Here is a 13,991-nt window from a genome sequence, read left to right as displayed (position 1 = left end):
TGGAGAATCGGGAAGAAAGATTTTGTTCCTTGTTGCATTGTATTTATAAAGAATTGAGAACTAATAAAAGTAAAATACAAAGCATTTGTGATATTCATAATCTTTTGGATGTATGTTCTGGTTCTACACAAGTTACGCATATCCAACAAGATGCTCAGGAATTTCTAATGTATATGCTTACCGTATTGGAAAATGAAGGCATAGAAATTAAAAAAATGTTTTGTCCTTTGTTATAAATGGGAACATCAGTGTGAAAATTGTATGTTTACATGTAGCACTAACATAAACACGGAACGATTTATATATTTTACATTACCAGACTGTAAATCAGTGTCTTTCAACAAACTAGTTAAAGCAGCAAATCAGAACATGGAGTGTAGCCAATGCAAATCAGAAATGTTATCAACATTATTTATAGAAAGAAATGGACAATATATAATTTTAATGATGCAACATTGTACAGCTGATGGAAGAAAATTAGAAACTTTAATAAAATATTTTGTAGCAAGTCAACTATCTATATCAGGAAGAACTTTTGTAGCAGTAGCAATAATTTTCCATGATTGTCCTTTTACAACATCTGGACATTACACTGCCTATTTAAAATGTAATAAAGGATGGACCTATTGTAATGATGCTCAATTGGTCTTTAAACAACGTTTGCCAAGTGAATAACCAAATTCTTACCTAATACTTTAAAAGCCAAAGTTTAAGGAACATAATTCGGCCTCTGAGGAATTTATTATTATGTATTAATACGATTACTTTTGGACAATTTCAATACAAAGGATTTCAAGAATACTATTTGACCTAGAGGAAAAGTATATATTTGAATTAAGGACTTTTTCTTCCACATTCTGTCAGCATATATTTTTAAAGAACATTATTTTTAGTGTATGAAAATTAAAAACAATTGTTCATCGTATTATTATTTAAGTTCTTTCATAATCAGGTAAGGAATTTCTCTTAGAAGAAAGCATTTTATATATGTGTGATTTGTATTATATGGTTTGTTATTGAGGATGTAGTTTTTGTGGAATGTTCAGAAATAGTTGAGTACATTATAAATATGTTACACGTAGGTTTCTTTTTTTTAAACAATCTTCTTGATTGCCCGCTGTCATGTGATGAGTAAGATTGAAATCACTGTTTATAGTGAAATTCAATATATTCTGAGAACAGCAAAAAATGCAAAGAAATTAATTTATAAAATGTTAAAATTATGTTGTGTTGTAAAAAATATAATATTATATATTATAACTGTATTTTTTCTTCTCTTTCACAGATCCTAATTCTAAAATTTGAAATTTCAGAAATTTTAATTATAAAAAACAAATGAAAAAAATGTGTTAGCATTTTTTTATTTCTATTACTGTGAAGGTAAGTTTAACTAAGTATTAATATGCACAATGGCCTGTGTTTGCACACTGGTGCAGAAAGGGGGAATGGACGGAGTAGATATGTGTGGAAAAATGCTCTGTGAGCGAATTAAGTTACAGGATAAAGTTAACATGAATACCTAGTGTCCTTGGGGCCAACTAACCTACCAGATATGTGCAGAAAGGGCCAAAGAGTCGCATTGCAAAGAGGTATAAAATGGGACATGCTTTCAGAGCACCTCTCTGCAACACAGTTGTATGGTGTTCAATAGAGAGACTTGGTGGGCTAGTGGGGCCCAGGGACTTTCAGGATTAAAATAGACTAAATCCCTCAACCTAAAACACGTCACAGAGAGTGTTTGCTTATGTCACATCAGGCCCCATCCCTTCCCTTCACCGCTCTATAAACATGTCCTATCACTTTGCCAAAACCTAAGTACTTATAAATGTATCTTGTTCTCTCTTTGCAGTACTGATATTATTCTATTTATTAGTCATAAAGTTAAGGATTTGCCTAGCCATTAACCCTAGTACAAGTTAATTTCTTTATATATTATGCAAGCAGATCAGCAAGAAGCTACAAAGTAATATTACAGTCTTCAAAACACCCAGTTTATACCTATGTAGTTTTGGAATCTCCCTGTCATAGGATATTGTGTGACCTGAAAAAAAATAGATTTGATTGGTTCAAAATATTTCCCATTGTACCTATTGATGGACTGCAATCATTTCAATCATTCTTCTTTGAGCATCTTTGGAGAAATAACTGTGCTTACCATCCAATAACTGTCATGCAATTTTTCAAACAATGAACTAGCAATATGTTCTTAGTGTAACCGTCTGCCAATACCCAAGCACTTATAGGGCAAATATAGAAGCCTCCTGTGCCAACAATATGTCACTTTTTGTAACGTAGTTATAGAGCAAGACACTTTTTTATATTTACAAAGAGAGGAAAACGCACTCAGAGGTGTGGAAGGGCTCACGTTCTCTTCAAGTTCTCTTTCAAATTCATTGGTATCCATCTGCCATTGTTTGATCAAATCCATGTCTAGATCATTTAGTGTAGGCATAATTAAAATTCTCAGATCCCTTGGGACTCTTTTAAATTCGATGTATTTCCCAAGGGTTGTTTTTTCCCACCACTTATTGACCTCCACGATTTTGGCTTGTTGTAACTCTTTGATAATGCTCTGTATTGATCTGTTTTGGTTATCTGAAGATATTGCTGAAATACATCGAATAGACTATGCAAATGGCAGGATATACACCTTCGCCAGGAAGTATGACTCACTAAGAAGCAGAGCAGCTATGGATAGATGTATCAGTCATGACAATCAGGGTGTCTATGAAAGTTCTGACTCGGGTTCAACAGATGAAGAATCAGAGCTGGCGAAGTTGGATTTTCGTGGGGAAATGAGGCTAGCCCAAATGGAGACGCGACAACGAGGAAGAGCACGAGGGACCACATGGGGAAGAGGGAGGGGATCAAATACCCCGCAACCAGACACAGCAAAAGAAGGAACAAGGCCCAAAAGAGGAGAAGAAAAGAAAAAACAAAAATAAAAAAGATGGCACAAAATAAAGACTTGGTTATAAATTTATCAAGCATGATCTTGAACAAAGACCACATTAGCCTCCTTAACAAAGGACTTTCTTTTTGCCCCAACACTAAAATGGACACCCCCAATTTTCGGATCGACCTATATAAATTTTGTCGCAAGGTGAAACTAAAGAAACATTTTGAAGAGAGACCGCCCAATAAACTCAACTCACGTTAATTACCAACTGAAACATCTCTGGTGACACAAAAGGAATTACCTGCCCTGAGGGTGATGTCAAATCTAGATAGTGAAACAACAGGAAATAACTCCCTTGAGTCTACAACCAATTAAACTGATCTCGACATCTGCAGATGGGAAGGCATCATGACCAACAAGGGTGGAGAAAGTGGACTTAAGTCACAATCAAAATTCTGCCCACAATTACCACCTGGCAATAAAATAGATCTTTTCCATGAAATTGTTGTAGAGGAAATGAACCAACTTACCAAACAAAAGAAAAAATATGAAAAACCATCATGGAATCTCATGAAAGGAGAACAAAGGGCCTTGAAAGAACTGAGAGACAATCAAAAAGTCATCATAAAGGCCGCAGATAAAGGCGGAAATATTGTTATGCAAGATCGAGAGCAATATATCACAGAGGCCTACCGCCAACTGAATAACCAAGATCACTATACTAAGTTAGAGACTAATCCAACTGAACGATGGACTAAAGAATATCATTCGCTACTTCTGAATTGGAAAGATAAAGGAATCATAAACTTTGAGGAATTTATGTACTTGAAGGTAGAGAACCCCATCACAGCAACGATATACTTTCTGCCGAAAGTACATAAGTCTCTCATTTGTCCACCTGGCAGACCCATAGTCAGTTCTATGGGTTCGCTACTTGAGAAAACCTCACATTTTATTGATGTGTTCTTGATGGAATACGTGAAATCCCTTCCGTCCTATCTAAAGGACACAACAGCCTTCCTGAACAAACTAAAAACTCTTACTTGGAACGAGAATCTTACCATGGTTACAATAGATGTAAATTCATAGTATACGTACATCCAACATCAAAATGGACTTTCAGCTGTGAGGAAATTTTGGGATTTACGGTCACTCAGCTTCCTCGAACACTCAGATATGCTACTGGATATGTTGAACTATTGTTTAACCCACAATATTTTTCTCTTCGATGGGGAGATTTACCTTCAAAGGCAGGGCACTGCCATGGGAACATCTGTAGCCTCAACATACGCAAATCTCTTCATGGCAGTATGGGAGGAAAACATACTAAGAAGCAAGTACAAGTCCAATATACGAACCTGGATAAGGTATATTGATGACTTATTTGTCCTGTGGGCAGGAGATCAAAACCACCTATCAGAATTTTTAGAGGATCTAGACCACAATGACTTGAATTTAACATTTACATCATCCTGTAGCAAAACCAGAGTGTTCTACTTAGATGTGAAAGTGTTTGTCAAAAACCAACGGTTCTGCACAAAAATACATGGGAAACCCACTGCCACTAAAAGTGTTCTTCATGCTAGCAGCGGACATCCGGACCATCTAAAGTGGAGCATCCCGTATGGAGAGATGCTCTGCGTAAAAAGAAACTGCTCAGAACCAAAGGATATAGAACAAACTATTGAAGACACTGGCCTCAGATTTTTTGCAAGGGGATATCCTATGGAGGTCGTTGAACAGGCTAAGACAAAAATTCAGGAACGACCACGATCCACATTACTGGAAACAATGGAGAAGGTGGAAAATGAAGAAACAACCCGTATCATCATGGATTCCAACGTAGAACACCAAAGAGATTAATAAAAACAAAGGTGCAGATAAGAACCTGCATGCCCCGAATGCTTTGAACGAAGAAGGTGCAGCGGCTTGGAGCAAAACGAGAGCTAGAAAGCAGGCTGCAATGAACGCTGCACAGCTAACTGGGCAATCAAAAAACATCACTGGATATTTTCCCCCCTCCAACACAGCTAACACGGCTAAAATAGATGCTGCTGCTAGTACATCTGAGCCGCCCAGTACTCCCTCAACAGACACTCAGTGGAGTAATATTATGGACATCAACGACATAGTGGATACCGCAGAGGAAGATATACGCCCCGCTGAATTTATAGTAACGGCGACAAATATGGATATAATCACAGGTGGAACCCCTGAGACAGTAATCACTACAGCGCAACAAACTGGACTACTGGTGCAGAAAATATTAGCAAATAGCGGCCCGAGTGGGCTGGAGGATAATGCAGATCTAGTAGATAATTTCTACTCAGTAACAGACGGGTCAGATGCATCCAAGGACACACATTCTGACTTGGAGGAGAATGGTGAGACACACACAGATTCAAGTCTGGCCATAAGCTCGGAAGGTGAAAGCGGATCTACATCAAAGGGAAAAGGTCTAGAGTCGAGGACAAAAAGATTGTCCAGGCGACAGAGAAGTACGCAGTCACAAGAGAAAGCCGGCAGCAGTCGCAGACGAATCAGTGTAGCGAGCACCGAAACTGAAGCTTGCTTAAACTGGGATTACTCATCTACACAGCTTACCTATAACGAGAACGAGAAGGAGGACTCTATGGCTGGGGGGGCACAGGGACTGACACCATCAACAGAACCCACGCTTCAGCTAATTCTAAACTCAATTAAGCAATTGCAGGACGTGACAAAAGCCGAGGGGAAAAAAAACGCCTAGCAACCAAGCATCTACAAGGCGCTATAAAGAAGGTGGCCAAGATTTGCACAGCCACAAACACGAGGATGACTCACCTGGAAGATAGAACGGGCATGATGGAAGACCAACAAGCTAAAGACTCGGCTAGGCTGATAGGATATGAAAAGCAGATGGTGGATGCCCAGTGGAAGCTAGAGGACTTAGAGAACCGCCAGAGACAAAACAACCTTAGAATCCTGGGCATAGAGGAAGGGGCAGAAGGCGGGGATATTAGGGCGTATGCCCTGAAAATGTTTAAAGGAGCTTTCCCGGAATTGAGCTATTGGGATTGGGACAGGGAAATTCAAAGAGTGCACAGATTCCCAATGACCATAAAAAAGAAAAGACCTTCTGCCACAGAGGGGGTACCAAGATCGAGAGCCATATTGGTGTACTTTGGCAATTTTCTATTGAGAGAAGAAGTGTACGCAAAAGCTCGGCCTAATGCTAGGCGCTTGTTTGAGAGTCAGTCTTTCTTCTCAACCCCAGACTACTGCCATAGCACAGTTAAAAGAAGGTGGAGACTCAGAGAACTATTGGATCCATGCCATAAGATGGGCCTGCAGGCCTACCTAATGAACCCGGCAAAAACTTAAAATAATTTATAAAAACTCTACTAGGGGTTTTTTCTCTGAAATTCAAGCAAAGGGATACATGGACATGATCGGTGCCAGTGGTGAAGCCAGCAGTGAAGCTAGAGACAATCCTTGAGGGTTTTTGAGGACTCTATCTCTATTTAGCCCCTTTTTGTTTTGTGGAGAGATTCAAAGATATGTTGGTACTAGATGGGTTTAGCCTTGTCTAATGTATAATGTATAATATACAAAGAGATAGCATATGGATGATGGAGGGCTAGGGGCAAAGTGGATGGCACATGTTGATTTGTGATAAAATAAGAACAATGTAATATAACGACGAGGGCAATGGAAAGGACACGGGTGAACTGGGTGAAGGGGATATCAAAGTGAAGTAACTTAATCAGGCAATTTAATGTAATTATAAACGTCGGCAGAGGAGAGTCGATAGCCAGACTCCATCACAGAGGCCAGCGGCCTGCTTGCTCTAACAGGTGGGGGGGGAGGGGGAAGGAGGGAAAAAAAGTAAGAAAATCATCACATCAAGATAAGACAAGACAAGGGGAAGATCAGAAACACCAAAATTTGAAAGATGAGAGAGTTGAAGAAAGGCAGAATGAGGATTTGAGGACAAAACAAGAATATCAATGCGGATAGGTACATTGAATATTTGTGGATTGAATGATGGGAGGAAACGAAGGGCGGTGAGGGAGTATTTAAAGACAATTCATGTTGACTTGCTATGTCTGCAGGAAACCCATATAGAGGTTGCTCAAAAGGGATTATTGGGGCAGCTAGGCTATCAACTACTTGTTTGTACGACACAAGGGACGAGTACGCGAGGGGTGGCTGTATTAGCGCGGCAGGGCTGTGTGGTTGTTAAAAGACAAAAAGCAGATGCACATGGGCGCTGGGTGCTGATGGAATGCCAGGCGCAGGGATTTAGCTTTACTCTATGTTCATTATATGCCCCGACAGTTGATGATCCTGAAGTTATTAATGCTATGAATGCACAACTAACTAATTGGCCCCAGCCCCTGGTGGTATGTGGGGATCTGAATATTAATGGCTTGAATGGTTTATGGAAGAATGATCCCAAAAAATTTGTGGGGAGAAAAAAGAGAAGCCATATGGCTTTGATAAGGTTAATGAAAGATAATGGCTTAGTAGATATATGGGAGCAGCAACATAACGTTGGTGGGGGCAGCACGTATTTTTCTGCACCCCACAAAGCTTTAGCAAGGCTAGATTCTTTTTTGGTTTCCCCTACAATAGCAGCTATAGGCAAAGTGAGCCGGCTCCCACGGGTCATGTCGGATCATAACCCGCTGATCTTAGATATTACAATCCCTGGCAACACAAAAAGACCTCGAACTGGACTTTTGAGAGAGCCATGCTACAATGCTACAAGCTGCTAAGTACATCGAACATATGAAAGAATGGATGAAATGTTTTTTTTAGATAAATAGAGGTACAGCTTCCCCCGCCATAGTCTGGGATACAATGAAAGCAGGCATAAGGGGAGAGACAACTAGCTTCTCAGCTAGACGAAACAAGGCCGAAAGGGAGGAGGTGGCACGGAGAATAGGGATGGTGGCTAACATTGAAGAAGAACTTGGTGTCGCTATTAGGTCCAAACAAGATATTATTGTAATATTGCAGAGACTAGCACTCGCAAAAGCAGCAGTGGGGGAGATATTTGCATCTAAGGCAGCAGGGAAATACCTGGCATGGAGGAAAGAACAATACGAATACAGTGAGCAGATTGGCCGCATACTAGCTATTCGAACACAGCAGGCGGCCACAAAGGGGGATATCGCAGAGATCATGCTTCATGATGGTGGTATAGTCACAGCACCTAGGGACATATGCGCAAGGCTACAGGAGTTTTATCAACTACTATATAGCCCTGATCAAGGGGTTGTGATAAGTGATAAATAGGAGTTTCTTGAAGGAGCAAATCTGGAAAAATTGGATGCGGATGATAAGGGGGCTCTGGAAACAACGTTCAATAGGGGGGAAATGCATAGAGCAATCCTGGATCTTCCAGCAGGGAAAGCGGTAGGCCCGGATTCTATCCCATTAGAATTCTATAAAACATTTATGCCTGAAATAGAGGAGGATTTTTTTAATTTAATAATTAATATTCAAAATGGCACACCCCCCCCCCCCAGAGTCTTGGTGTGAGGCAGTTATGATTGTGTTTATTAAAAAAAAAAACGTCCAACTAATCCTGGGTCATACAGACTATTAGTTTAATGAACAGTGATGTAAAAATGTACTCGAAAATCCTGGCAAATAGACTAGGGAGTATAATAGGTAAGATCGTATCCCCCAGACAACATGGGTTCATCCCTGGGAGAGGCACCGCAGAGCATGTTAGGAGAGTATTAACCCTGTTTGATGGAACAGCAGCCTCACGAGATCCTATGTCACTAATACTATTAGATGCAGAAAAAGCATTCAATAGGGTCTCGTGGGGATTCCTCTGGGCAGTGTTAGAGAAGGTAAACCTTGGGAACATGTTCATAAAGGCTGTAAGAGCATTATATCTTAACCCAAGAATTAGACTCAGAATCATGGGAGAAATGAGTGACATAATAACGATTGGGCGGGGAACCAGACAGGGGTGTCCTTGCTTCCCGCTCCTCTTCGCCTTGTATATAGATGCATTCATACGAAGAATAGAGCAGAATAGAGATATCCGGCCAATAGTTTTGAATGGATGCGAACCCAAAATTCTGGGATATGCGGATGATTTGGCGGTCACATCAAGTGATCCTGAATCGGCATTACGGGAGATAGAAGAAGAAGCAGCGATATACGGAAAGTTATCAGGATATAAGCTAAATGCAGACAAAACGCAGGTTGTAATAAATCAAAAAATAACGATGGTAGACCAAAGAATTACTGGAACAGCGGTATATTTAGGGGTTTTAATTACCTCAGACATTTCGACAGTTGTGGCATAAAACATAGACTCGATAATAAGTAAGACTAAGCTTGATTTTAATAGATTGAACAATCTACATTTGACTACAATCGGCTGGTGTAATTTGATAAAAATGTCATTCTTACCTAAATTGCTATATCTTTTTAGGACTATCCCCCTTTTATTTGATAATAAGTGGTTTAGGGAGCTGGAAGGGGTAACAAACAGATTCATCTGGGCTGGAGGAAAAACACGCCGTAGTCAAAAATGTTTGTCGCTACCCCGAAAACGTGGCGGGCTGATGCTTCCCGACTTCAAAGCCTATTATTGGGCTACAGTTTTGCAGTATATAAGAGAGATGTTGGGGGGGGGATATAACGGATAAATGGAGAGGGAGGGATGGGATTCCAGACGTGTATGAACTCCTGGTTAAAGACTCGGACAGATGGCCTCTTAATATGATGAGAAAAGCTACTATAAGAAGGTACGTTTTAAGACCCTGGGGGCCGCAATAACAGTATGGTCCATCATTAAGAGGAAGATAAAATTGGGGAGAATGAATTACTATACACCGCTATATGGGAACCCATCGCTCCCAGGAGAATTTCATGACTCAGTAATGAAAGGCTGGGATAGGCAGGGGGTAAGAACTATAGGAGATCTTATAGGGGCGGCAGAGATAATCACTTACGAGAATGCGCAACGGTTATAATATTTTAAGGTATAGAGATTTTTATAAATATCTACAAGTCAGGTCTGTCTTATCAAAGAAGCGTGGTGGGGGTGCTGATATGCAAAAAATAGATTTAATTGAAGACATAAGAAATGAGACAGGATGCTCCATATCACAACTATATGGTGAAATATGTAAATATAAAGAGGATGACTCTGAAAAAATGTATGAGAAATGGAGAACCAAATTAGGGCTGACAGGGAATGAGGCAGAGAAATCGCTAAAACTGTCAAACTCTGTGCTGAGAGCAGAAAACGTGCAAACCCAGCATTATAAAACGCTGTTTGAATTATACCATACCCCCCATAGGGTGGCACAGTGGGGTGGCACGAGTGGCGTAACCTGTCCAAGATGTCAGTCTACCCAAGCCGATACTATCCACATGTTTGCTTCATGCCCTGCTTTAGATATGTATAAACAAGAATTGGAGCAGTTTTTTAAGAACTCGCTGGGAATGAATATAGCATTACTAGATGAAGTGATGATCTTAGGGGTAACAAAGGATGGCCTGGAAGTACCTCATTATTAGTTTTTGTATATGGCCATGGCACTAAGTAGATTATGCATAGCGTCGTTATGGAAAGACCCCAGCCCGCCGACATTACAACAATGGGTCTCCAGGGTTTTGGCCATATACACGCTGGAACAGGCCCTATTTGAAAAAAAAGGGAAGGGCAAGAAGAGAGGCTGCGAGGCGGATCTGGGCTCCATTAATAGAATGGAAGTTAAGATTGGGGGAGGCTTAAGGAAGTAGCAAGATATTTAATGGCCTTAACGACTTTGAGTTAACAAGAATCAATATAGCTAGCATTCGCATGGTGAGCTTATTACATGGGTTAATTTGCTGAAATGAATTTCTGCTTATTTTCTTTTTCTTGTGAAATATGTAATGAAAATGTATTCTTGATGTTGATGAACAATAAAAAATAAATTAAAAAAAGAACACCAAAGTCTTAAAAAAATCATAAAGAAAAATTGGAAAATCCTGATGTTAGATGATTCATTGAAAAAGACTCTTCCGCCAACTCCCCAAATAACTTACAGAAAGACAGCTTCTCTGGGTGATATCCTCACACAAAGTCACCTATCCACCATCAATCCACAGAATGAGAAAGGCAACAAATCCTGGCTTACAACAACTGGCTTTTGGAAATGCTCTAAATGCAAAGCCTGTGAGCACGGCAAAAACACACTCTCATGAACTACAAAACGGAAACATAGAAAAAATCACTGATCATTTAACGTGTGAATCCAAATTTGTAGTATACGCCCTACAATGTCCATGCCAAAAACTATACGTAGGCAGTATAATAAACAAATTGAAGCTACGTATATTACAACACCTCAGGGCCATCAAGAATCAGGATCTTGCTTACCCAATGGCCAAACACTTTCAGGAGAAACACTCTAGCAATAACCAAGAACTCTAATTTTTGGGTGCAAAACTGGTAAAGCAGCATGAAAGAGGAGGAGATAGAACCTTAGACCTAAGAAGAGCAGAATCAAGGTTCATCTTGGCACTGGGAACAGAGAATCCTTTTGGACATAACCTGGATGCAGAACTATATGTAAATTTATAGAATAACAACATCTCTGGATAACACATGTAAATATTGTTGATCGAACTAGATGAGAGAGAAAACAATCCAAGGTTTAAAAGGAAAAATTATTAAAAGTCCTATATAAGTGTCCAAAAATTGTTTAAGCAAATGACAACAATAACCATATGAGCATGATATAGACGTTTACATTTAATGACATAATGTTAGGGTAAAGTATATTGAATCATTGAATGAGGTGGTTTTATTGTGTTGCTCACTATGTTCTGTTTGTGTAAGTCTACTTTAGCTTGATCCTAAAACAGATAGTGGGTTACTTCGTACTTCCTTGACTCCTCAATGTATATAGACTGATAGGGTAGACCTGGTTGAGAAGGGATATGTGAAAGGTCAAGGATAGGAATGCGCCTTTGCACATTAATGCTATTTGCACATAATATGTTTATATATGATAATTTGCACATTGCACTCGGCACTTTATTCGTGGTAAAATTGATTGATTGACCTGATAGATAATTGTTATCTCTCCCCTCAATCCATCTACCCTTTACTTTTACTTTCCCTTATCTTGCCATTGATGATTAATTTCTTGATGCTTGCTATGAATTATTGAAATTGTTTGATATAGTTATTAGGAATACATTGTAGCTCATACCTACTTCCCTTATTCTTAGGCAACTCCTGAAAATTTGTATTTTAACTAAGAAGTCATGATGGGAGTGATGTTGCTCAAAAGAGGTTTAACTTGCCATTTTCTGTCATAGGGTACTTCACCTACATGTTTCTTTGCTCATAAAACTGTGTACATAAATGAAAGTCTAAAATGGCCACTGAAAAACAAGTGATTAGAAGGGTTAACAGTTTAGTCTGTTTTTAATGGAAATGAAGAAGGGACTTTAAGCACTTTTCACTTTAAATGGACTGTTTGGACTGCAGGACTCTATGGTCCAGTCGAAGGCAATCGCCAAAACGCGTTGACCGTCCTCCTTGTCTGCACGATGGTGTTAAAAGAACAATACAAAAACTTACCTGAAAACGAGTGTTGGACCCTGTTTGAGCTGTGGTGCTTCTGACCCTCTGGTTGTGAATTGGAGCTGGTTGGGTCCGTTCTTCGCTGAAGATATATATATATATATATATATATATAAAGAAAAATGTAATACAGATATGGATATGCTTTCTTTTGAATCTGTGGAGTAAACCACACCTGCTGCATCTCATTTTAAAGTAGCATGTTCCTTCTAGCATGTGCTGGGAACTTTTGACCTACTGGTTCCACTGGGTTGTTAGGTACACTGAGCTAAGAGTGTATTGGGGAGGAAGGGTGTTAAAGAAACAGAACATTTTTTTTAAAGTTGAGTAGTGATGATAAAATGTAAGTAATGGCAAGCATTATTTACAACTCAGGGCTATGTAATAAACAGTTGTGTAGTATTTAAATTAAAAAAATGAAACTAGATAAAGGTTTGAACTCCTGTTTTTTTCGTGATTTCTATCCAATCATCGCAAATACATTGCGAAAAGGTAGCAACAGGAACCTCGTTTTGAAAGAGAGGGAAAGGGTTAACAGAGGCTAACCATTCACAAGTGGAGCTAGAGTTGTCTAAAATTAAAGACATGATTTCATGTGCTGCCTTTCTCATGATCATAGAGTGGAAAGTTGAAGAGGTTGCCATTTTATAGTTGCTTTCTATGAGTGGTGTACCATTCTTGTGCCTAGTTTTTTCAATATTAACAGTGTCAAAACTATCCAGAAAGAGCTTGAAGAACAGTATAATCTACAAGTTCAATTCACTGGTATGTATATAACTTTTTAATTATATCAAAAATGGACATTAGAAATGAAGATGTATATTTGAGTTTGATTAAAAAGAGTATCACAGTGATAGTGATGTGAAAAAATGTATCAGATCAACTGTATCTAGCAAAGGGTATGTGTGTAAGATGTAGGACTGTTTAAGACTTATTCAATCACCCAGGTACTACACGTGCACTCTTCCAATCACACAGGCATTAATTATGTGCTCATTGAACTATGAAGGAAACACATATGCGTTCATTCAATCACGCAGATAGTAGCAATATAGTTATGTGACTACACATTCACTGACTATGTAGATATGGAACCACTGATGTAGTTCCTTTATAATCTGGGAATCATGCAGGCACTTCCTATATTCTCAGGGAATTACATAGGTATTATCTATGAACTCATCCAATCATCCAGGGAGTACTGTTGTTTTAGTGAGGAATAGGAACTCATGTAGAGTCATCTGGTGAATTATATATCTAACGCGTCACACGCATGTACTGGGAAGAATTTGTGAGCTATATGTTGTGATACACATGAATGTGCATATCTTTATATGGAGTGTTTCCCAAAGTTTTTATCTGACATATCTCAGCAGAAAAGTACTGAAACACTAAACGTACCGGTGACATAGTTGTAGACAGGCACAGACATAGGTCTTTAGCTGTGTTTTTGGATTTACAGCATTGAGACATTGTATGTACTTTTACACTTTG

The sequence above is a fragment of the Lissotriton vulgaris genome, chromosome 1_1 (genome assembly GCF_964263255.1).
Source record: "Lissotriton vulgaris chromosome 1_1, aLisVul1.2, whole genome shotgun sequence".
Lineage (NCBI taxonomy): Eukaryota > Metazoa > Chordata > Amphibia > Caudata > Salamandridae > Lissotriton > Lissotriton vulgaris.
This window is presented reverse-complemented; position numbering follows the sequence as displayed.